The following is a 22843-nucleotide window of genomic DNA, read 5'->3' on the forward strand; positions in this document are numbered from 1 at the left end:
CCAGCAAGCCATAGAGTCAGGCAATGGTGGCCCACACCTTTAATCCCAGGATTTAAGAGACAAGCAGACGGATCTCTGTTAGTTCAAGGCCACACTGAGTTACAGGAAATTGATCCAGCCCTAAAGAGAAACAACTCACACAAAGGTGGTCTCGGCACTTGGGACCACATGCCTTTAATCCCAGGACTTGAGAGGTATAAAAGGAAGAGAAGACAGGATTGCAGTCTGAGGCTTGGTGGAGACAGGATTGCAGACTGAGGCTTGGTGGAGACAGGATTGCAGACTGAGGCTTGGTGGAGACAGGATTGCAGTCTGAGACTTGGTGGAGACAGGATTGCAGTCTGAGGTTTGGTGGAGACAGGATTGCAGTCTGAGGCTTGGTGGAGAGATTTATTCTCCAGCCACGCTAAGGAGAGGAAAGCCCTTTCAGCCTGAGGTAAAGGTAAGAGCTAGTGGCCGGCTGGCTGCTTTGCTTTTCTGATCGTCAACTTGAAGCTTGAACCCCAATATCTGTCTCTGGGTTTTTATTAGCCGTGTTGCACAATCTAAATCCCAAGACTCCTACAGCTACGGGAGTGTCAGAGGAGGTTTGGTCTACACACACAGTCACCCTCATGGCTCTCCAACTCTGTCCCCTAAAGACTCGTGTCCCCTTGAAGGGCACATAGTAATGCCTTGCTGAGGGGAAGGTCAGCTTTCCTTTTCTCCATGGTTGCTTTAGAGCTCCTTGAGTTTAAGTGGCTTGTTCATGATATGTGGGTGATTAAGAGAAAATCCTGATTCAAGTTCTCGAAGCTTTGTGGCTCTGGTGTCTGTTGTCTTCCACCACATTGGGAAAGTTGTTGGTCATCGTCTCACCAAACATTTCTCCCAACTTATGCTGTCTTTTTTCTTAATAGTCTTGGCTTATATGTTTGGTGTATGTATGTATGTATGTATGTATGTATGTATGTATGTATGTATGTATGTATGTAATTTCATGTTGCCTCACACTGCTTGGGTGCTCTGGCCTGTCTGCCATACTTCTTTTTGTTTAGATTGTGTCTTGAAGTTCGGGTATTTTCATCTATGGTGTCCAATTTGCTAGTGAGCTCATCCTAAGTGTGGATTTCAGTAAGCTGGCTGATGATCCATGCTTGACTGTGACTCTGCCATCTTCCCAAGAGGATGGAACCTATCCCTGAGTCCAGCCTAAGTGGAACAGGCAGTACTTCTGTGGGGAGGATTTTTTTCTTCGTGCTAACCTTTCTGCCTGAGCTTCTGGTCACTACCTTCTAGTGGTTCCTCCCTGGGGCAGGTCTGATGTGTGACAGACATCTGCCATAAAGTTGCTGGTACCAGAATTTGGGACATGCTCCCAGAATATCTCTTCCTGACATAGTATGGAACAAGTACTGTTAGAACATGGGGTGATATGGGATCCCAGAGGATAGGAGGCTAGTCTGGAGAACGGATGGAGAACAGAGTTCAGAGATCCCCTGTAGCATTAGTACGGGATTATGAAGGTCTGACCTAGGGCAATGAAAGGATTGGAGCTAACATCCATTGCTAATCATTGCCAACTTTTGGACCTGCGGGCCCCTCACTTCCAACTAGTGGCTTCTTTAACTGACAGTTGCAGTGTTCAGTGGGATCGTATCAGGGATCCACCCTGCTCAATGAGGTTAAGCAGAGCCTTCTCTGATATCCCCTTACTATCCTTCCCATCTTGTCTCTATGGACCCCTGAGGGGAGGGGTCACATACACCCCTACCTTTCTTATGTTTGTGAAGCTTTTTGTGAGAACGGATATTTATTTCTCACTTCCCTTGACACTCTGTCCTTGGTCTGACTCTCTCATGTGCAAGTGGAGGCTAAGAAGCTACTCCGACTTGGCCATTGATAGGAGGAGCATCATGACAAAGGGGAAAGCAGCATACGTAAGCAGCGATATGTACGACAGAATTTCACATTGCTGGGAAACATCTCAAACGTGATACCTGGAACTCCACAACCAGTGTCTCCATCCTTTAACTCGAGATTTCTCAGCTTACACTGATAAATGATGGCTTCTCTGCTCTCACCGATCACATGAAATACGAAAAGCGTAATACACAAGATATGTCGTATATAGTATATTAGCTACTTCTGTATTGCTGTGATCAAAATACCTGAGAAAAACAATGTAAAGAAGAAACTATCTTGTCTCATGGTTTCTGAGATGTCTGTCTGTCGTGGAAGGGAAGGCACAGAGGAGCACCCTGCCAGGGCCTCCTCTCTGCTTCCTGTTTTGCTGTGGTGTGAGCACCCTCCACCACAAATTCTCACCACCATGAGCCAGGCAGTATGTTCCTCCATGCCCAACCCAGTGACGTATTTCACCAGCGTCCCCAGATAGTGCCACCGGAACCAATCTTCAAAACAAGCTTCTAGGCGACATTTGAGATTCAAACCACAGCATACAATACATTTGAATATATATGTGTGTGATATATTTAGATACTACGTATTCCCAAATGGAATAAATAAAAGAGATAACTTTACTGGGCTTTATTATTTATCTAATGGCATGGTTTTAGGACCTCCCATGTAGATTCCAAAACGTTCATCTCTTATATATAAATGATGTCCTATATTCTTATATAAAAAGATGTTTTAAGGCTACACATATCTTCCCAAATGCTTTAATGCATGTCTAGAGGTAATACTGGAAAAATAATCACTCAATCCCACTTCTTAGGGACTGATCACAAGTGGAAAGTCTGGACATGTTCAACACAGAGGCTATTACATATTTTTGAAATTAAGAATATTTTTCACCTGTAGTGCCAGCAGTGACTAGGACATGGGAGACCTGGGCCCGTCCCTCCCTGACCACATGGGGATTCACCATCTGCAGCTCCAGTTGCAGGGGACTAAGAGAGGAGTGGGATCCGAGTACATGATGTGAAATCCCAAAGAATCAATAAAAATATTTATGATAAGGAAAGTTTTTTTTCAGGGGTAGAAGAGATGGTTCAGTGGCTAAAGCACTTGTTGCTGGGTTCCCAGCACCCACATGGGGATTCACCATCTGCAGCTCCAGTTGCAGGGGATCTGATGCCCCCTTCTGCCCTCCTCAGGTACCACGCATGCATGTGGCACACATATAAACAAACACTCAGGAAAAATGCTCACACACATAAAATAAATTTTTCATTAAAAATGCTTTCATCTAAAACTAGTTGAATTCAGGCAGGGAAACCTATAGCTGTGAAGGGCAACTGTTTATCTACGCCATTGCTTTTCTACCTCCGTGTGTGTGTGTGTGTGTGTGTGTGTGTGTACCTGTGTGTGCATAATATACCAAGTATACTATGCATTTGTTTTGTTCGTTTGTTTGTTTTGTTGGTTGGTTGGTGTTTTTGGTGATGCGGCCTCACTATGTAACTCTGGTTGTCCTTGGAACTCACTACGTAGACCAGGCTGGCCTTGAACTCACAGAGATATGCCTACCTCTGCCTTCCAAGCACTGGAATTAAAGGTGTATACCACCATGCCCAACTTGGACTAAGTCTTAATCTTGCCATTGATATGTGAGAAAGATTCAAGAAGAATATAAAAGAAAACACCTAAAATTGAGCAAAAAGAAAAAAAAACAAAAAAACATTTTTCTGCTAGTTGAGAAAATACATCTTTCCTCCTCCTCTTCCTTTTCCTTCTCCTCTGCTTCTTCCTTCTCCCCCCCCCTCATTTTCTTCCTTCTCCTGTTTTTTCTTTATACTAAGACTGCTTAGCTTCTTATTATGCAAAGTCCCTTGGGATGGGTAATACTTAAGTTTCCAAGTCACTACCATGAGACATGATGTGACCTGTTTCAGAAAAGTCATATGAGGACACCTGTGGTGGGGTGTGTTGAAGAAAGGGATGCTGTCGAATCCACAGGGGAAAGAGATGTGGAAAGGACACGAATTGTGGAAGGCCGACAAAGGAGAATCGTTTCATAATTTCCCCAATGCTCACCACTGCCACAACTGTCAGCTCATCAGTCTTAATATGCTCCATATAGCACCAAGTGGTTTGCATTCTTATTCAAAACTTGGAACAGCCCTGAGACTGCGGGATAGGCATTGCTGTTCCTGCTCTGCAGTTGAGAAACTGCTCTTGGAGAAGTGACTTTCAAATCTGTGTCTTTCTCCAGCCCATGACTCCCTTGAACATCAAACTCTCAAGTATAAAAACATTCTTCTTCGCCTATCTGCCTGGTATCTGATAGCACCTCCAACTCACCATGCCCAGATCACGTGTATGCATGTATGTCTCTGTGTATGCATGCCACATATGCGTGGGTGCCAATGGAGGCCGAATTCCCTGGAGCTGGAGCTACAGGTGGCTGTGAGCTGCCTGGTATGGGTGCTAGGAAATGAACTTGGATCCTAGAAAAGCAGCAAGAACTTTTAAGCACTCAACTATCTTTGTAGCTCCTGCCGCTGCTCTTGATTACCTACCCCGTGTTGGTAAGAGCCTATGACTGAAGAAGCAGCACACTTTGATTGTAAGACATAGAGAAATCAAGCCGGAACTAACCTGAAAACTTCCTCCCTGATGGCTAGTCTTCATAGTGCCAGAAGGCGCTGTGCAGGCTGACAGGGGAGGAAAGACGCCAGTGGTCTTCACCAGTGCTGGACCACTGGACCCTAAATGCTACAGTACCTCCAAACAAACACTAGTGTAATAATGGCATGAGGGTTACAAGGGCAACCAACCACTTGGTGATTTGATCTGAGTTCTGCTCCCTAGGAGGGAATTCATACTGATATTAGAAATCTGATCCAAAGCCCATGGTTTGGGAGGTCATAGGCCCTTTGATGAGCAGGCATGTTGCCAGACTGCCTTCTAAATGTCTATGTTTATACCCATTGGTTAGTCTTGGCCGGAGCAGCCTCTCTCTGCAGTTGAGCAACAATGAAAACGCTGATAGGTAGTGTAAGTACTGAGAATAAGTGACTGTTGAGTGCTTAGCCCTAAATGGGACATCTATACCCGAAGGAGGCATGCTGTGCTTACAGATAAGCACTAGGGGAACAAAGAATGCTAAACACACTGTGTTGTCTCTTCAAAGGAAGACATGTATAACCTGTTTTCTGCCCAGAAGGCTGGGAGCAGATGTGGTTAATAACCTTTGTGCTTTCTGTGAGGCCAAGTCATGTCAGATCTTCCCCAGACCATTTTATCTTGAGCTTGTTTGTCTCAGTCAATCTTTGCTACCTCCCCCAGACCCTTATCTTGAGCCTGTGCTCTCGGTTAATCCATGGGACCCATCTTTATGGAAGATGTCACTTGTATTCCACACAGTTTCAATGTTGTCATGTCTTATTTGGCACACAGGATTTTGAGTTGATTACCATCAGGAAACTTTTTTCCAAATAGTCCTTTGTTTAAACATGCCTAAAATAAACTACTCAAAGTCAGACTTTCAAAGTTTGAACCAACACCAGCTAATAAGTCTTGTTCAACAAAACTACCTTCTTGCCTCTGGTGGATCATTACTCTGCTGCCTGTGGTTTTATAGAGATACCCCCTACATGCACATGCATACACACACAGGCACGCATGCACACGTGTGCACACACGCGAATGTACCACCAACCCCTACAAGGCTTAGGGAAAACAGGCGAAGAGGAAGCAGAGAAAGTATAAGATCCAGGAAATGAGGAAGAGTGGGGTGAAACGTGTCTTCTTGTAGGTGGAGAGATGGCTCAGGGGTTAAGAGCACACTGCTCTCGTGGAGTTCTTCATTTCCTAGCAACCACGTCAGGCAGCTCACAACTGCCTGAAACTGCAGTTCCAGGGAATCCGACACCTTTTTCTGGCCTCCCTAGACACCTGCATTCATGTCCACATCCCACACGCAGACACACACTTACACACAACTTAAATTTTTGAAAATCTTTCTTTCTTTTTTTTTTTTTTTTTTGGTTTTTACGAGACAGGGCTTCTCTGTATTGTTTTGGAGGCTATCGGTCCAGCCTGGCCTCGAACTCACAGAGATCCGCCTGCCTCTGCCTCCCGAGTGCTGGGATTAAAGGCGTGCGCCACCACCGCCCGGCTTGAAAATGTTTCTTAAAAAATGAAAAGGAATACTCTCTGCTGGATATGACATGGCCATTGTACGGGTGAGCTCACTGCCCCTATGGTCACCTGCAGAAGATTCATATAAGGCTAAGCCTGTAAACATTATTAGTCAGCATTCCACCAGGCAGCATTAGCTAGATAAACAAAGTCCATGAAGGGGAGGGGAAATGTTGGGTGTCTGAGAATACGGGAGGGGGCAGTTGAGGAAGGGTATATTTGATCAAGATACATCTGATACATGTGTGTACTTGCCAAAGAATAAATAGAAGATAATCTTTAAAACACAAAGCAAAACTTCAAGGCCACCCTGGGCTACAGGACAAAGGGTAGGACAGGGCTACAGTGTGTCCCTTACTGTCTGAAAAGAAGGTATTGAGGAAGACAGTAAGGGATTGGCCTCGTCAAGAAAAATAGAAAAAAAAAAGACCAGACAGGAAGCCGAGCCCCAGCCTCCCTTTCTGGTCCCTGCTATGAATGTTTCATAGAAGTGTGTCGTGGTTAATTAAAGCCACTGCTCTCGACAGGCAGTACAGCATAGTCAATTCATAGACTCTAGAGCAGCGGTTCTCAATCTTCCCAGTGCAGCAACACTTTAATATATATAGTGCCTCGTGTGGTGGTGACCAACCATAAAATAATTTCCGTTGCTACTTCATAACTAATTTTGCTACTATTATGATCCATAATGTAAATACCTGATATGCGACCCTGATATGTGAAAGGGTAGTTCAAGCCCCACAGGTTAGATAGAGACACTTCTCTGGACTTTGGAGGCCAGCCCTGAAGCTTAACCATAGGAGTGACTCGGGGCAAGACACAGCCTGGCTCTCCATATGGAAAGTGGGAATAGTAGTAGGATTAGAGACTAAATGATGACTGTGCAAAGGACTTGGGGAGCTAGCGAGATGGTTCAGTGGGTGAGAGTGCTTCCTGTGAAAGCACGGGGAGCAAACTCCAGATACCTCCCATCCACACGGAAGCCACCCGTAACCATGTATGCAACTATAACCCCAGCACTGTGGGGCATGGAGACAGGAAGATCACTGGGTCTTGTTGTCCAGACAACTTTGGTCCAGATTCAGTGAGGGACACTGTCTCAAAGGAATAAAGTAGAGATTGATAGAGCAGGATACACACACACACACACACACACACTTTGGGTAGTACCTGACATGTAGTCTATTTCCCATCATGCCCTGCTCTCTGACCATGGAACTGTAGACCTGAGCACAAGGGATGAAGGGGGCATGCAGCCTCATCACCTTGCCCAGCTCAAAGGCTTTCTGGTTATATGTCATCTCCACTCTGAGTAGCTGGGGAAGGTTAAGGGGCATGCTCACTGTCTGAGGCCTTCCCGACCAGGAGACATCCAGCTCACTCACATGTGGAAGTTAGGCTTTCAAAGTAATGCATTCTGAAAATCCCAAGCTTGACAGGGAACTTTCTTCAGGAGTGTAGGGAAAAGTGTCTGCTTTGTACCCAGGGAGGCTCTTGGGTGTGTCTGCTCTTATTGTTGATGTTGGATTCCCAGCCGTCAAGGCTCACCTTCGTGTGTCCATATGGTGGCTGCTGGGCTGTGCATAGGTGGTAGCACCTTTTGTGTCCTCAGAAGCAGATTTGGTTGCAAGCTGTTATTTCCTGATGGCTAGAAGGTGTCGGGCACCTTATTTACTGGGTGAAGTTAGAAAGAACTTAAAACACTGGTGGTGGGCTGAATGGGCTTGCTGCCAAGCCGGGTGACCTGAGTTAGATCCCTGAAACCCACACAGTAGAAGGAGAGAACTGACTCCCCCAAGTTGTTCTCTGACCTCCATGAGGACCCACCCTGTGGTACATGCCCATCCCACATATATATATTTGAAGAAAATCATAGAATTGCACATCAGCAGTGATCAAGAATTTTTTTTTTTGCCTTTGAGACAGGGTCTCGCTGTGTAGCTCTGGCCAGTCTGACACTATATAGACAAAGCTGGTCTTGTACTCACAGAGATTCACTCGTCTCTGGCTCTCCAGTGCTGGGATTAAAGGTGTGTGCTACCATACTGAACCTGACCCAAGAAGTCAAGATCCTGCATGGCCAACCTTACCGGTGGCTGTCAGGTAAGTGATAACAGAATCCGGCTCAGAGAAGTTTCTAGAAAGACAGGAGTCCTGGCTGGGAGTGGAGGGGGGTCTATGGCCACCTGCCAGTGTGCCCTCTGGCAAGAGCCTGTGCTTCTGCAGGCTTTGGCTTGAGAGCAGAAGACAGGAAGATATGCCACCCAACCCCGAAGGACTGTTGTGAAGCTGGTGAAAGGTAAAGGGGCTGAAAGGAGGCAGCCTTCTCAGTGGAAGGGGTGGGAGAACATGACTCCAGAGGGAGGCCACCCTCCCATTAAGCATTGCTGAGTACCAGAAACCCTGGGGGAGTACAAGATGGCACTTAGTGGAACACCTGCTGTGGAAAAGACTCTAGGCCCTTGAGTGTATTTTCCTCTGTGTGTGTGTGTGTGTGTGTGTGTGTGTGTGTGTGTCTGTGTCTGAACACACACATAGAGACCAGAGGAAAACACAGGTTGTCATTCCCCAGATGCTACCTTTTTATTTTTTTGAGGCAGGATCTCTCAATTGCCTCCTCCCAGTGCTGAGGTCCATATGGTGGCTTCTGGGCCACACACACACACACACACACACACACACACACACACACACACACACACACACACACATACGCACGCACCCCACTGTGTTCAGCTCCCCACCACCACCACCACATAGGGACCGCCCCTCGGGTTTTCTGCCACTTTACCAACTGAGCTATCTCTTCGGCTCCTTTATCCACTTCTACAGAGGGTCAAAAGACCCTGGGAGGTACATTTGCTAGCAAAATACAGAATGGGTGCTGAACTCAGCCTTGCTTTGGTTGGCATGCCTGGATTGAGCTGAGACTGTTTGCTATGTGGCCTTCTTCTTGGTCTTTGCCAACAGGGAAAAGTCACGCAAACGCCATCTTTCGTGTTCGGGACGTGTAGGTTAAAACACAGGCCCTAGACTCACAAGCGCATTCTGAGCCTATTTACTCTTAGTTTAGACATAATTCTGACACTCCCTGCTATTAGGTTTCCCATCCTGTCAAGAATTTGAGGGACCATAAGGATACTAATCATCTTTTGACAGCAGCAAGAAGTGACAGATGACAGGAGGAAAATAAATTTTAAAATAATTTTAGCAGCCTTGGGTGGTTTCAGGGAAAAGCAAGGAACCCCACAAGTTTCCCTGATCCCCGAGATACTACTGAACAGTCTGAGAAGGCTCCTGCATTCCTCTTAAGTGTGGGTTACAATCTATATTTGTCGAGTAGGCCAGGCTCCAAGAAGACAAATCACCTTGAGTAGGGCAGCTGGACCTCTCCCAAGTCCTCAAGATCTTCTTCTTCCCCTTTCTGAGACACTGTCTTAACGATGGGGTCCCACGCTTGCCCTCTGCACCCCAGCAATCAGGAGTTATGAACACAGTTAGTAGAGATGAGAATCCATAAAAGGGAAGCAAATATGTAGGAAATATAAAGCCAGATGATCCTACGCAAAGTAACCCCTGCTTTACCATTTCCATAATGACGAGCAAGGCTGGGACCCTGCTGTGTGCGATCTAGTCAGAGTCTGGTGTTCTGTCTCTCAATGAGGACAAATCATTAGAATTCTGGGTGTGGCCCCAGTCATGTAGGACAGTGTAGACAGCAGATAGAAGGCATTAAGTAAGAATGACACTGGCAACATGAAGTCAGGATGGACCAGGAGAGGACTTGTTCTTCCCCAAGCCCCTGCATCAAAGGCAACCAACTCCCTCTGAGAGCACAGGCCTTTCTAAGAAGGTGGGAGGAGTGTTGGCCAGCTTCATAGTCAAACCTGTTCCTGGGCCTCGGGCTAGATTGGCACCTGGCAGGGTCCCAGCCCTATTCATCCTTACGGAAACGATAAGAAAAGGACTATTTCAGAAAAGTGATTTCCTTGGCCCACAGTTCTAGAGGCCAAAAGTCCAAGACCAGGTAGTTTCGTGTCTGTGGCCTGATGAGGGTTCCCATGGTGGGATCACAACACAACCGAAGAGAAGGAGGGGGAGGAGACATGGAGAAAAGAGAAACTGTGGTGAGACAGGGAGTCAGAGAAAGAGGCAGGAGCCAGACCTGCTCGATAACAACTCACTTCGGTAAGAACTCACTTTACAAGAACATTAATCCGATCCAAAAGGGATTCCTCCAACAACCTAGCCACCTCCCAGTAGGCCACGCCCTTCCTGACAGTTCCATCGCCATGCTTCTGCTTCCCAGGGCATCAAACCTCCAGCCGGCAAATCTTCAGGGGCCACACCACATCAGACCATAGCAATGGGTGACTTTCCTCCAGGCAGAAATCAACCACAGGGGGCAGCGGAGGGAACAATATGAAACCAGATGATCCGGGCCTAAGCAGCCATTGCTCATCATTTCCATAATTATTTACATAATCGATGACTAGGGGTCAGGACCCTAGTGAATGGGTCCAGTCCTAGGCTTGGGGATTTGGTCTTGAAACTGTCCCTCAAGCACGCGCTCTCCACCCTTGGATCTGCCTATGCTCCCAAAGGGCCGTGGCCTTAGCCTGGCAGAAGCAAACCCACTGAATCCTATCAGGATATGAGCCGGCAGCTCAAAGAAATGAAAGGACGTGAGAGAAGGCACCACTGTGTGACAGCTGTTTCCAGGGATGAAGCAAACACCTTTAGCAAAAGCCAAACCATGGTCTTTAGACTCAGCCTAGGAAGACAAGCCCATGTCACTTGGTGTCAAGAGGTATATTTGAATTTTAACCATTACTCTGAGTGGCAATCAGACCACATGTAGTATGGAAGGAGCTGTTCAAAGTTCATCTTTTGAGTAGCATCGTCTTGTTCATTTATGGTCCCAAATATTTTTATTTGCATCATTCCTATCATATTTCTAAATTAGTTTGCATATGACCCTGTCTTCCTAGGCTGATGTGTGACCCCTATGAAAGGGTCATTCAACCCCCCAAAGGGTCAAGACCCACAAGCTGAGAACCGCTGCCCTGGAGACACGTCACCAGACTTTGGAGGTCATCCCTGAAGCTTAGCAGTCTTGACTCAGAGCAACACGCATCCCGGGTCTTCATACGGAAGGTGGACTAATAGCAGAACTTGACGGGAGCCTGAATGAGGACTGTGCGCAGCTGCTGAGGCCCGTGGGATTGGGAGCAAGCCTGAGTTTGCATATGCTGTGGGTGGGGTGCAGGTACACTTTGGAGCCTCTTGCCTTTCTCTAACGCCGCACACACTTTCTGAGCAAGGCCTGGTAGGACTGAAAAGAGGACCGTGGCCCCTCACGTTTGGGTTTCATGTTTCTCTGATGGTGCCTGGTGCTCCTAATATTTTACATGGGCATAATCAGCCGTGGTGCCAGAAATATTAACAGCAGGATTTATTTACCACCTGTGTAAAACATGGGGATGAGGATGTGTTTAGATGCATAAATGTGAGGAGGGGACCGACCTAAACAGCCGGCATCCTGATCCAAATCTGGGCTTCATCGCTTGTCGGCTGTGTGACCTTGGGCGAGTGGCTTGACTTCTCTAGACCTCAGTTTCCACATCTGTGAAACGGGTAGTAATGACTCTGAAGAGTAGATGGGCTAATGTTTCCAATGTGCTTGGAGCTCTGCCTGGCACATGTCTGTGCCTGCTAAATAAAACAAAATAACCAGGCACAGGCGGGAGATAAAAAGGCAAGGTGTTCCCAAGCAATATCTCCGAGACTGAAATGCATGGGTTCTCTGTCATCCCCAACTCCTCGCCCCAGAGGCAGCGGCTCCTGAATGGGTCTGCTGGGGAGGAAGTGCAGTGAAGGGTTAAACCATGGAGTGCACAGAAAAACAAGTTCCATCTGGTCCCTGGGACAAAGCGACAGCCTGCAAAGCCCCCAGCCCGGGCTCCTGCTCAAAGGACACATTGCTTTTTAAAATTCCAACTTGTGGCTGTCTCAATCCGTTCTCCACACCCAAGAGCTCCCGACAGGGTCTGCAAATGGCAAGTGGCAAGTCGTTCCGTGTCCTGAGAATAGGCGGAGGAGAGTGCCAAGGACTACCTGGTACCCAGCCTCCACCTGGGCTTTGCTTCAAGGTGAGCACTATCTATCTCCTGTGGCAGAGGAAGGCAAGATGCAGCAAAGGGGCAAGACCAGGCTTGAGCTAGCAAGACTTCCATTTACGTACTGAACTCTGCACATGGTTGCTTTGCGAGACATAGCCTTTGACATTCATTGTGCCAAAAAAAAAAAAAAAAAAAAAAAAAAGGTCACTCGCCATATGGTGACTGGAACCCCATCTTTGGGTGCCAGGCTAGGAGAGGTATAAGAGGGACAAAAACCATCAAATGCTCCTCAGAGGTTTAAAAGAACCCTGACCAGAGGAGCAGGCTCAGTCCCTGAGGCAGCTCTCACCCCAGCATCGACTGTGGGAGCAAGGGCCCTCCCCACCTGGGAGAAGAAAGGAAACCAGAATGAAACCAGGGCCCCCAGTTTCTGTCTCCCCCACCCCCAGGCACGTGTCAGCCTGGAGAATGCTGAATCCAGCGCTTGCTCTAAGCCTGCAGAGCAGGAAAGTAATTCACAAAAAGTTGGGCAATTCAAAGTTATGGTTTCCACAGCAACCAGCACTCAGACCATTTGGGTAGCCGAAGTCTTTTCTCTTAGCATTCACTTTTTCCCCCTCCCCAAATAGCATTTTTCTTTATTATTAAAATAATACTTGCTCATTGGAGAACATATGGAAATCACAGAGAAATGTACAGAGGAAAATAAAATTCACCCTGAATCCCACCATTCAAAATGATCTAGTATCAACATTTTGATGTAGTCCTCATTTGTCTAGGGTTGGGTTTTTTTTTAATTTTTGCTCATAAAAAAAATTGGGGCTAGAGTGAAATTACTGTTTTATCATTTGGCTTTCTTTCATCTAAAATATATTGTGAGACTTTTCAATAGCCTTAAATATTCTTTGAGAATGTGATTTTTTTTAATGGCTTGGAGGTATTTTTTTTCATATGGATAGAGTACATTCACTCTTGCCTGCCTATTATTGAACATTTAGATGGCTTTCATTTTTTCCTACTATTTTAAATATCACTACAATGAACATCCTTTACATAAATGTCCATCTGTGGCTGATTAAGTCATCTGATTAGAATAAATTCCTAGAACTAAAATTACTGCCCATACAGAGGAACGTGCTACTAACTTGGGTACGCTTTACCAAGGAACCTTCCTAGAGGTTGCAGTGATCGGTGCCTTTGCTTGTAAGACACTGTCCCCTTTCAGACGAGGGCACGAGCTGCCGTCTGGCTGCTTTTACATACAGTCTACACCATTTTTAAGTCATATTTTAATGTGGGGGTTGAGGATGCACCTCAGTTGCCGGGGTACTCGCCTGGAATGCTTGGGGCTCTGGATTCGGTCCTAAGCACTGCATAGAAGGCAGGTGTGGTGAGTCTGTCTGCAATCCCAGTGCTTGGGAGACACAGGCAGAAGGATTGGAAGTTCAAGGTCATCTTCAACTACAGATTGAGTCTGAGGCCATCCTGGGCTACAAGATTTCCTGTCTCATAAAAAAAAAACCCAGCCGGGCGGTGGTGGCGCATGCCTTTAAATCCCAGCATTCGGGAGGCAGAGGCAGGCGGGTCTCTGTGAGTTCGAGGCCAGGCTGGACCAACAGCCTCCAAAACAATACAGAGAAACCCTGTCTCGATAATACCAAAAAAAAAAAAAACCTGCACCCCCCCCTGCATTTTCTAGCATGTATTCAACCTCCCATATTTTTGATGAACCTTTTTTTTTTCTAGAATCATCTGGTAGCATCCTTTGCATTCTATTCCTATGGAGTATTCATCTCTCTGATACTGATTCATAAGAGCCCTTACATATAAAAACAATAAGTGCTTGTGTTACACTCTTATCCCTGCAAGGCACTTTGTGAAGTTGAGAAGTTTTTAATCTTTTAGCACACATCTGTCCTTGCCTTGACTGGCTATCTTCCGATCCCTCCAATCCCTCCAATCCCTCCAATTCCCATCTGATCTACCACTCTGACACACTGATGTAACCTAAATGCTGTTTCTGGCCATTCTGTGTTGGGTTTGGTTTATATGAACTGCTGTAGGCCACCTTGGGTTCAGTTAGGTAGGCAGAGTACACGCTCCCCTGAAAGCTCTGAAGCAGGAACCTGGTCGGCTGCCTCAGAGAATGCTGCCTGGCAGATGCGGGACCTGATCCACCTGCTCCCTATCTGGCCTTGGCCCTGTAGATGCCCTCCCTTGGGGACCCTGGAATGCTGCTAATGATTAGAGGAGAAAAGGGCCATTCTGTGATCACACACCAAGCAAGATACACTTCACATGGCCTTGGTTCCCTGTCTGGGAGGATGGGAAGCTCCAGATGTATGAAAAGCTGGCAAGTGTGTTAGGAATATGGGAATCTACTGGGTGGTGGTGGCACAAGCCTTAATCCCCGCACTCGGGAGGCAGAGGCAGGCGGATCTCTGTGAGTTCAAGACTAGTCTGATCTACAGAGTGAGTTCCAGGACAGTCAGAACTGTTAAACAGATAAACCCTGTCTTGAAAAACAAACAAGCAAAAAAGAATGAGAGGGGGAGAAGGGAGGGAGGGAAGGAAAGAGGGAGGGAGGGATGGAGGAAGGAAGGAAGGAAGGAAGGAAGGAAGGAAGGAAGGAAGGGGTCCAAAGTCAAACCTGAAACTATCACTGCTCTACTTGTACAATGGACTTGGAGAGGCGTTCTGTGACATGGTGCATCATGAAGAAATGCTGGGTACAGAGAGGACATAGTGTGTCTGCTCCCCTAAATGTCCTTTTCTCCTGTCCAACCCTACTCAAGGGTCCCTAGATTCCCAGGCAGGTCCTGTGGTTGTAAACAAAAGTAGTTCAGATGGCCCCATGTCTAGTCCCAGGAGATAATGCCTGCCACCAACAACATACCACATTTCCACCTAGCCCTCAGACTTCCTCACCAAAGTCAGGTCTCTGGGTGCGGACTGGCAAGAGACACAGTCATCCACTCCTCAGGGTTCCTGGTCTAATGCCTACGTAGTTCTGAGCCTGGCCTTGTTGGTCTTTTTCTCTTCATATGGACACATAATGTCTCCCTTCTGTCTCCATTCCCTTTATCTGTCAGCTGGGGAGTGGGGAGGGTGCAGAGAAGAGGAACTAGCATGGGCGAGATCCTGGACTTCATCTCTAGCGATGGAGAAAGAAAACAGAGAGAAGGGGAAGGGGAGGGAAAGGGAGGGAGGGAGGGCAGAGGGGGAAGGGAAGGAGAGGGAGGGAGGGAGGAAGGGAGGGGGAAGAAGGGAGGGAGGGAGAGAGGAAGGGGAAGGAGGGAGGAAAGAGGGAAGGAGGGAGGGAGGAAGAAGGGAGGGAGGGGGGAAGGAGGGAGGGAGGGGGAAGGAGGGAGGGAGGGAGGAAGGAGGGAGGGAGGGAGGAAGGAGGGAGGGAGGGACGAAGAGGAGGCAGAGAAAGAAAAACTCAGTTTTCACTCTCCTGCCACCTAGGCTCAGCCTTGTTTTGGCTGTGGAGTAGTAAGGTCGCACCAGTCACCTGGACCCTGATATTATCCACCACTTTGTTTCGTCTGCCACCACCATCGTCTGCTCCATGCCAGTGTCAGACACCAACAGACTTTGCACGCAGGAGCCCTTGAAATCTTTACTGAGCAGTGAGACCCAGAAGTTGCAAAGTTTGGGTCACCCAGGAAGTTTCAGAAGGCTGTTCCACGGCTGTCATGACTCGAGATGAACACATTAAATTACACTGTAGATGCTATGGATATTGTTTGGATTACTGTGGAAAAAAACCCGAGAAAGTCAGGAGGCCCATGGACATTCAAAGAAGGGAAAAAACGGCCTGAAGGCTAAGCTCTACCATAAAGAGCACTATGCTGAGAAAATACAAACGGAAAAGATGATTAAGATGCACACATAGAAACACCAAGCAAAACAACCGTGAGAGGCCGCCACAGGGAGCAGAACCTGCCCATCTGCTGGATAGAGAGGGACAGGCCCAGCAAGAGTGCTTTCCAACACGATTAAGCAGAAACGGAGAGAGAAGATGGGGAAGTGGTAAGTCGTGCTACACACAGCCCGTGTCCAAGGAGAAGCAGAAGTTGTTTGATCAGGAAACGGAAGGAAGAAGGCGTGGAAGAAGATGGTTACTAAAGTCTACTTTGTTGGTGGTGGGTCTATGAGGAAACCACCTGAATGTGAAAGTTCATTAGGCCAATGGGCCTGTGTTTCAAAGGAGTCCGTGCCACACATCCTGAACTGAAAGCTCCCTTTTGCCTGCTGGTACTTGGTGTGAGAAAGAATCCATCAGCCCCGCTATATACAACTCCGGGTGTAATCGCCATGGTACAGTTACTGATGTGAACACAAGCGGGTTGGGCCTCGTGACATGAGGAGGCAGGCTCTGTTGGGGAAAGCATGCCCAAGTTACTGACCATCCATCAGACAAGCCGCTCAAATTGTTACTGAAGACTACAAACCATCAGGGAAAACACCATGGCTGTGATCTTCCTGAATACTACCAAGACGCCAAACCAACGTGCAGTAAACAAAAACAAAAACAGAACAAACAGCAGCAAAAAACAACTGCCCAGTTTTACAAAAGAAAAAAAAAGGAAGGAAAGGAAGGAAGGAAGGAAGAAAGAAAGAAAGAAAGAAAGAAAGAAAGAAAGAAAGAAAGGGGCTGGAGAGATAGCTCATGGACTGGAGAGATGGCTCAGAGGTTAAGAACATTGACTGCTCTTCAAGGGTCCTGAGTTCAAGTCCCAGCAACCACATGGTGGTTCATAACCATCTACAATTCAATCTGGTGCTCTCTTGTGGCATGTAGGCAGAATACTGTATGTGTAATAAATAAATCTTTAAAAAAAAAAAGAAAGAAAAAACAATCTTCGCTGAATCGTATCTGTTCAGAGCCTGCTATGCAGCAGAGTCTGTCCTCCACTTAAGGTGAAGCAGGGAGCTAAGCCAATAAAGGGTCCTGGCCTCTCAGAGCTTACATCCCGGCTGTGTGGCAACAGAAAAACAAACTAGCAAGACCCAGAGTTCTCAACAAAGTTAGATGCAGGTTGGAAGGGTTTCGAATAGAGTCAGAAATCAAGAGGGGTTAAGGGGACTCTGCAAAGCCTCCTTGAGGAGGTGATTTTCAAGAGGGAGGGAGAGAGCCTTGCCAGTACAGAGAGAGAGGGGGGGGGAGGGAGAGAGGGGGGGGAGAGAGAGAGAGAGAGAGAGAGAGAGAGAGAGAGAGAGAGAGAGAGAGAGAGAGAGAGAGAGAGAGAGAGAGAGAGAGAACTCCCTGGAACAAAGGACCTAAGAGAGGCCAGCTAGGGTAGGTAGTCAAATGACAGAGGAGTTGAGGAGAGAGGATGTGAGGCTGAGGGGGTGGGGTGGTCAGATCCGGGGTGATTGACAGGCACTTGTAGTGTGGAGGCTTTTACTCAGGAAACGGAAGCATGACAAATTCTGAGCAAAGGTTTGGACTGATCAGACCAGCAGATTTAAGGGCTCCCTCTAATGGCTGGACTGAGAACACGCTGGGCCTTGGGGACAGGTGGTGGTGACAAGGAAACCAGGGGAGAGGCTGTGGCAACAACCTAGGTCAAAAGAGGGTTTCACCTGGTGCCCTGGTAGCACGGAGAAACTCCACCTGCTGCCCATCCTGGAGTTAAAACTGAGGACAGAACAGTGAAGGGGGATGTGGGGACTGGATGCTTGCGGTTGGACACACCACATGTAAGGGTCATACAGGACGATTGAGGTCACTGGTATGTGGATAAGGTCACCCGAGGAAAAGAGAGACAGGGAGGTGACAGAGAAATGAATAAGAGAGGAAGAGGCCAGTCCAGAGAGTATGGGTCTTGGAAACCACGTATGTCTAGAAGAGAGAGAGACAGCCGCAGGGGGAAGAGTCCCAGGTGGGACCACAGAGGATTCCACAAAGGACTGCCCCCGGGGCTCTAACCTTGAAAGGGGTACTCTTGGGACTCCAAGGTGAGAACAAGGAATCTTGGAGGACTGGGCAATTTGCACAAGGTGGGCAGAGCTCCACGCAATCGCACCAAGGCTTAAGCCCTCCCAGAGTCCCTGATCCCCGAGCCTCCTCTGTAAACTGAGGCAGGCAGGTTTCACCGTTCAGTTTCCACTCTGGAAGTCCATAGGCTGGGGAACTCCGGGCTGAGCAGGGAACCAGATGCGCTTCCCCCAAATCTTTGTGATCTGGGGTAGGCAGTAGAAGGTAACCTACTGTTATCCCTGTCAGGGATTTCACCCAGTTAATCAGGAGTTAGGGGCGAGTTAGGGGCGTTTAAAATGGAAAGCATTGCACTTCCAGTCACTTGCATTATCATAACAGAAGTGCATTTTCCGCTCTGGACAGGTGGAAAGAGAGACCTGGCAGAGCCTGGGGCCTAACGCTTCATACCAGACCCACATGGAGGACTTCATGCTTTCACTTATGGGTCTCTCTCTTGCCTTGGTGGCCCCAACCAAACCCTGGGCTTTGGGTTATCTGGGGCGGGATGACGGTCACCTATCTCCCCCTGGTGGTAATTCTTACAACTGCAGCCCCAGGCCGAGCAGAAGTCCATTTCCGCTTACCCACAATCAAATGAGGGAACCATACCCAGGAGCACCCTCACCACACGCTCCTGCTATGTCTCTGTGTGTGTGTGGGGAGGGGGGTCACTCCCCTGAGTCCTCATGGCTCAGCCTCTCTACATTCCCATAGTGATGGCCTAAACACCTAAATGACACTGTCCCGGAAGAACCAAAAAGCAGCAAAGATATGCAGGGCCCTCGATACACACACACCTCTCATTGCGCCAAGCCTACTCCGCCTGTCCCTGGGTTAAGGCACTTGACACTTCTGGAATATTCACAATCACTTACAAACACACATCTGTAAAGGGAAGCGATTGGGGCCAGGGTCACCTTGTAATCCGCCCGGACTGTTCTCCTGCCCTGGCTTCTTCCCTGAACCTGGGGACACATTTGGGCATCTAGGCTTGTATTCTCTCCATCATTGTGGGAAGGGACTGGGGCATGAAGGCTGGGGGGGACGTGGAGGCTTCCAGATACACAGCAGGAGGTGGCCATGTAGATAGAACACCCTCTATGTGCACAGGAAGCAGTAGGAAGTGATGTGAGCTCAATTCTGAACTCTCAGACTGAGGAATCTTCCCATGCCTCTGTCTGCTAGAATCTACCATACAAGGGGACACCAGGGCTTACGTGTGGTTATATTCTATTCACAATTCGTTCCCTCCGCTCAGAGCCTGGCAGCATGGAGGAGGGTGAGTAAGTATCTCCAGGTGAGCATCTGGGCATGGTGGGAATGGAGAGAGTTGGGGAAGAGCGAATGATGTAGAAGACAAGCCATCTGAGCTTTGGTTTCCATGCTGTGGGAAAGTAAAGTCCCCTCAGGTTGGCACAGAGCTCTGGGCCAATATACACACTTTCTGACAGCATCTTATGCGGTGCGGGCTGACCTTGAACTCCCCTATAACCAAGGATGACTTTGAACTCATCCTTTCTGCCTCCATTTCCTGAGTGCTGGGGTTACAGACACACACCACCACACTTGGTTTTATTCAGTGCTGGGGATCAGACCACCAACTGATTTTCACCCCCAGCCCATACTTGCCTTCTCTTGGGGGACCTGGGGAGAATGCCTATGCCTCTCTGGACCTCAGACTCCCGCAGACAGAACCCACACCTGTCCAGCCTGTCTGCAGGGACTGATCTGAGATAAGAAATGTGAAATTATAGCATGGCATAGAGCACACAGAAGAGACTGTCATAACAGGGAAAGTGCTTTGAAAATCATAACGCTTACTCTGTTATTACCAAGGGACAAAACTCCCAGAGGCCTGCACTCTGCTCCATATCACAGCTTGAATCTCACTTCATGAGAACTACCTATGATCTTGTTTCTTTCCCAGGCATACAGACATCTCTATCCTGGAGAAGTTTATATTCTCATTTGAGAGACCAAAAAAAAAAAAAAAAAAAAAAAAGAGGACGATGTTGAAATTGGCCCCAGGGGCAGAAGTGGGTGGTCCTTTGGTCACATCAAAGTCTTGGTAGAAATGTCCATTTAAAGGAAGAGCAGTCCTCGGAGGAAAAGCTGAGCCCAGGGCAGTTGGCTATTGGATAGAGCAAAGACAGATACATTTTCTGAACCCTCAGAGGGGAGGAAGACACTGCCACAGGAGTTAGGACACCTGGTGGCAGCAGAGGCTCTGCCCATCTGAAAAGGTTAGGTGCCAAATGATTGCAACTACGCAACACTCTGGAAAGGATCAGGGTTGCCAGGCCTGGTAGCTGGGAGGAGGAGGAGGGATAAACAGGAAGAGTACAGAGTGTCCTTAGGGCAGTGAGCTTACTCTGTCGGGTTACTCTGTAACAGCGGCTGCAAGTCATGAGGCCGCCATGTCGTGTACAACACCAGCTCTGGGTGACAGAGACGCGGATATTGACGGCTATGTGCATAGGAGCAGGGGGGGGGGATTTTCTGCTTCATTCTACTGCAAATCTAAAACTGATTTAAACTATGAAGTCTATTAAATCATTTCCCTGGGACTGTGTTTCCTCATTTGCAAAACAGAGGCCCTGAGACTTGTCTAGCCTGCTTATGATGCCCACAAGTCTGTGGTTAGGGCAGGCAGACTTCATGACATACAGTGATCTCCCTAAGGTGACGGGGCACATTGGTCTCCGAGGAGTGAAAGAAACCTTTAAAGTCAGGGTAACAGACAACCATCCACACTGCAAGTCCTCCTGTCGCTGTCCCTCATCTGCCCCTCGCCTCCCTTCATCATCAACTGTGAACAATAAATAACGTACTGTACCTCTTAAAATCCTGCAAGCCCTTTCTCAAAGTTCCTCTTTGGACCTACCACCTTCTTTCTGTAGTGAGGGCAAGCAACACGTCTTTGTTGCTTTTGAGACGCATGTGTTCAACCCTCTAAACATCTGCAACAGTGGTTGGGCAGCTGCCTGAAACTCTGAACAGCCTTTGCTGAAACTCAGCAGACCACTGAGAACAGATCCCAGCCAGTGAAGAGGCCCAGCCATGGACGAGTGTTCCTGCCTTTTTTTCTCAACCAGATGCAAACCCACTGAACTCTGCTTTCAGGTCCCATGTGCCCTTCCATGCAACGGCCCACACTATTGTTTAAAGAGACATCATTTGATCTGAAAAAAACATCTGCAAGTGCTTCCCCAACCCTTGCCTAGGAGCCTGGGCTGAGATCAGACATCAGATGCTGTGTTCCTGAGCAACACCAGCTGGTGCTGTTTTGGGGACCCCTGGGGTTAGACTCAGGTCTGGCTGGAAGCTCTGCAAGCCCTAAAATACTGACTTCAACAAAAAAGATGTTTGAGGGGGGTGGGGAGACTAAAGAGAATGGTTTCGAAGGTCAAGACCAAGGAGCTTCTCATAGCTGTTACCCTGGAGTAAGACACAGGTCACTAAACATGTGGTTTATTTTGTTTTGGTTTTGGAGACATGTTTGTTTTTTGAGGCTGGCCTCAAACTCAGGATGTAGTTGAGGATAACCTTGAGTTTCACTGAGATGACAGGTTTGTGCTGCTACACATGGTGTATGGGGAGCTATAGTCCCAGTTCTACTATGCCTAGTTTTATAGCTTCCATTCAGCTTTCTGTGTTTAAAGTAAGGATGTGGGGCTGGAGAGATGGCTCAGAGGTTAAGAGCACTGACTGCTCTTCCAGAGGTCTTGAGTTCAATTCCCAGCAACCACATGGTGGTTGACAACCATCTACAATTCAATCTGGTGTATATGTAATAAATAAATAAATCTTTAAAAAAACTTTAAAAAAAATAAAGTAAGGATGTGGGGAGCATCCTTACTACTCTGAGATGTCTGGGCAGGGCCAGGGTATGCTGTCTGCATCCCTTGCTCCTGAAATAGTGTCTGCCAGGACTTGCAGAAAGCAAACCTCTCTCAAGATTAGTTCCAATAGGGGGTTGGAGAGATGGCTCCAAAAACCACGTGGTGGCTCGCAACCATCTATAATGGGATCTGCTGCCCTCTTCTGGCAGGCAGGTGCAGAACTATACATAAATCTTTAAAAAGATTAATTTCAATAAATAGATGGTTGGATAAACAGAGATGTGGATGGATGCATGGATAGAATGAATGAATGAATGATGGGTGCATGGATAGAATGAATGAATGATGGGTGCATGGATAAATGCATGGATCCATGGGCAAAAGGCACCCTGGGTCTGGCAGAAATGCTAGGAGATGCTCTCAGAATAGATTTTAAAGACACGATTACATATGTGCAAGAGCAATGGGCCTGTCTGTTGTCTGGGGCTACTTATCATCTTTGGGAATTTCTTGGCCTCCTCATCACCACTTGGCTTTGCTGTGTCCAGACATGCCCCCAGACAACGGATGACCATGTGGAACACAGACAGGACAGACCACACTCAAGCTAAGAAGCCAGTGGCACGTGAATGAGCACAGTCTCCCTGGTGAGTCCCCAGCTGTGACTGGCGCTCTCATCTGCCTACCCAGACTCAGTTCTGCCTGCCTCACCCCTGCTTCTGCAGCCTCGCCCCCATGGGCTCACCCTCCAACCACACAGGCGTCCCACTGCCTCAAAAGTGGTCATTCTCCTACCTTTT

General features: G+C 47.7%; 1 protein-coding gene and 1 pseudogene across 1 annotated transcript in view; one reads left to right on the forward strand and one right to left on the reverse strand.

Moving 5' to 3' along the window:
• Pebp4 (phosphatidylethanolamine binding protein 4) overlaps window positions 1-22843 on the reverse strand; it is a 209698-nt gene that overhangs the window by 172364 nt on the left and 14491 nt on the right. The window lies entirely within an intron of this gene.
• Window positions 15694-16815, forward strand: LOC121136517 (annotated as a pseudogene).

Source organism: Mesocricetus auratus, unplaced genomic scaffold (assembly GCF_017639785.1).
Source record: "Mesocricetus auratus isolate SY011 unplaced genomic scaffold, BCM_Maur_2.0 Super-Scaffold_2245, whole genome shotgun sequence".
NCBI classification, from domain to species: Eukaryota; Metazoa; Chordata; class Mammalia; order Rodentia; family Cricetidae; genus Mesocricetus; species Mesocricetus auratus.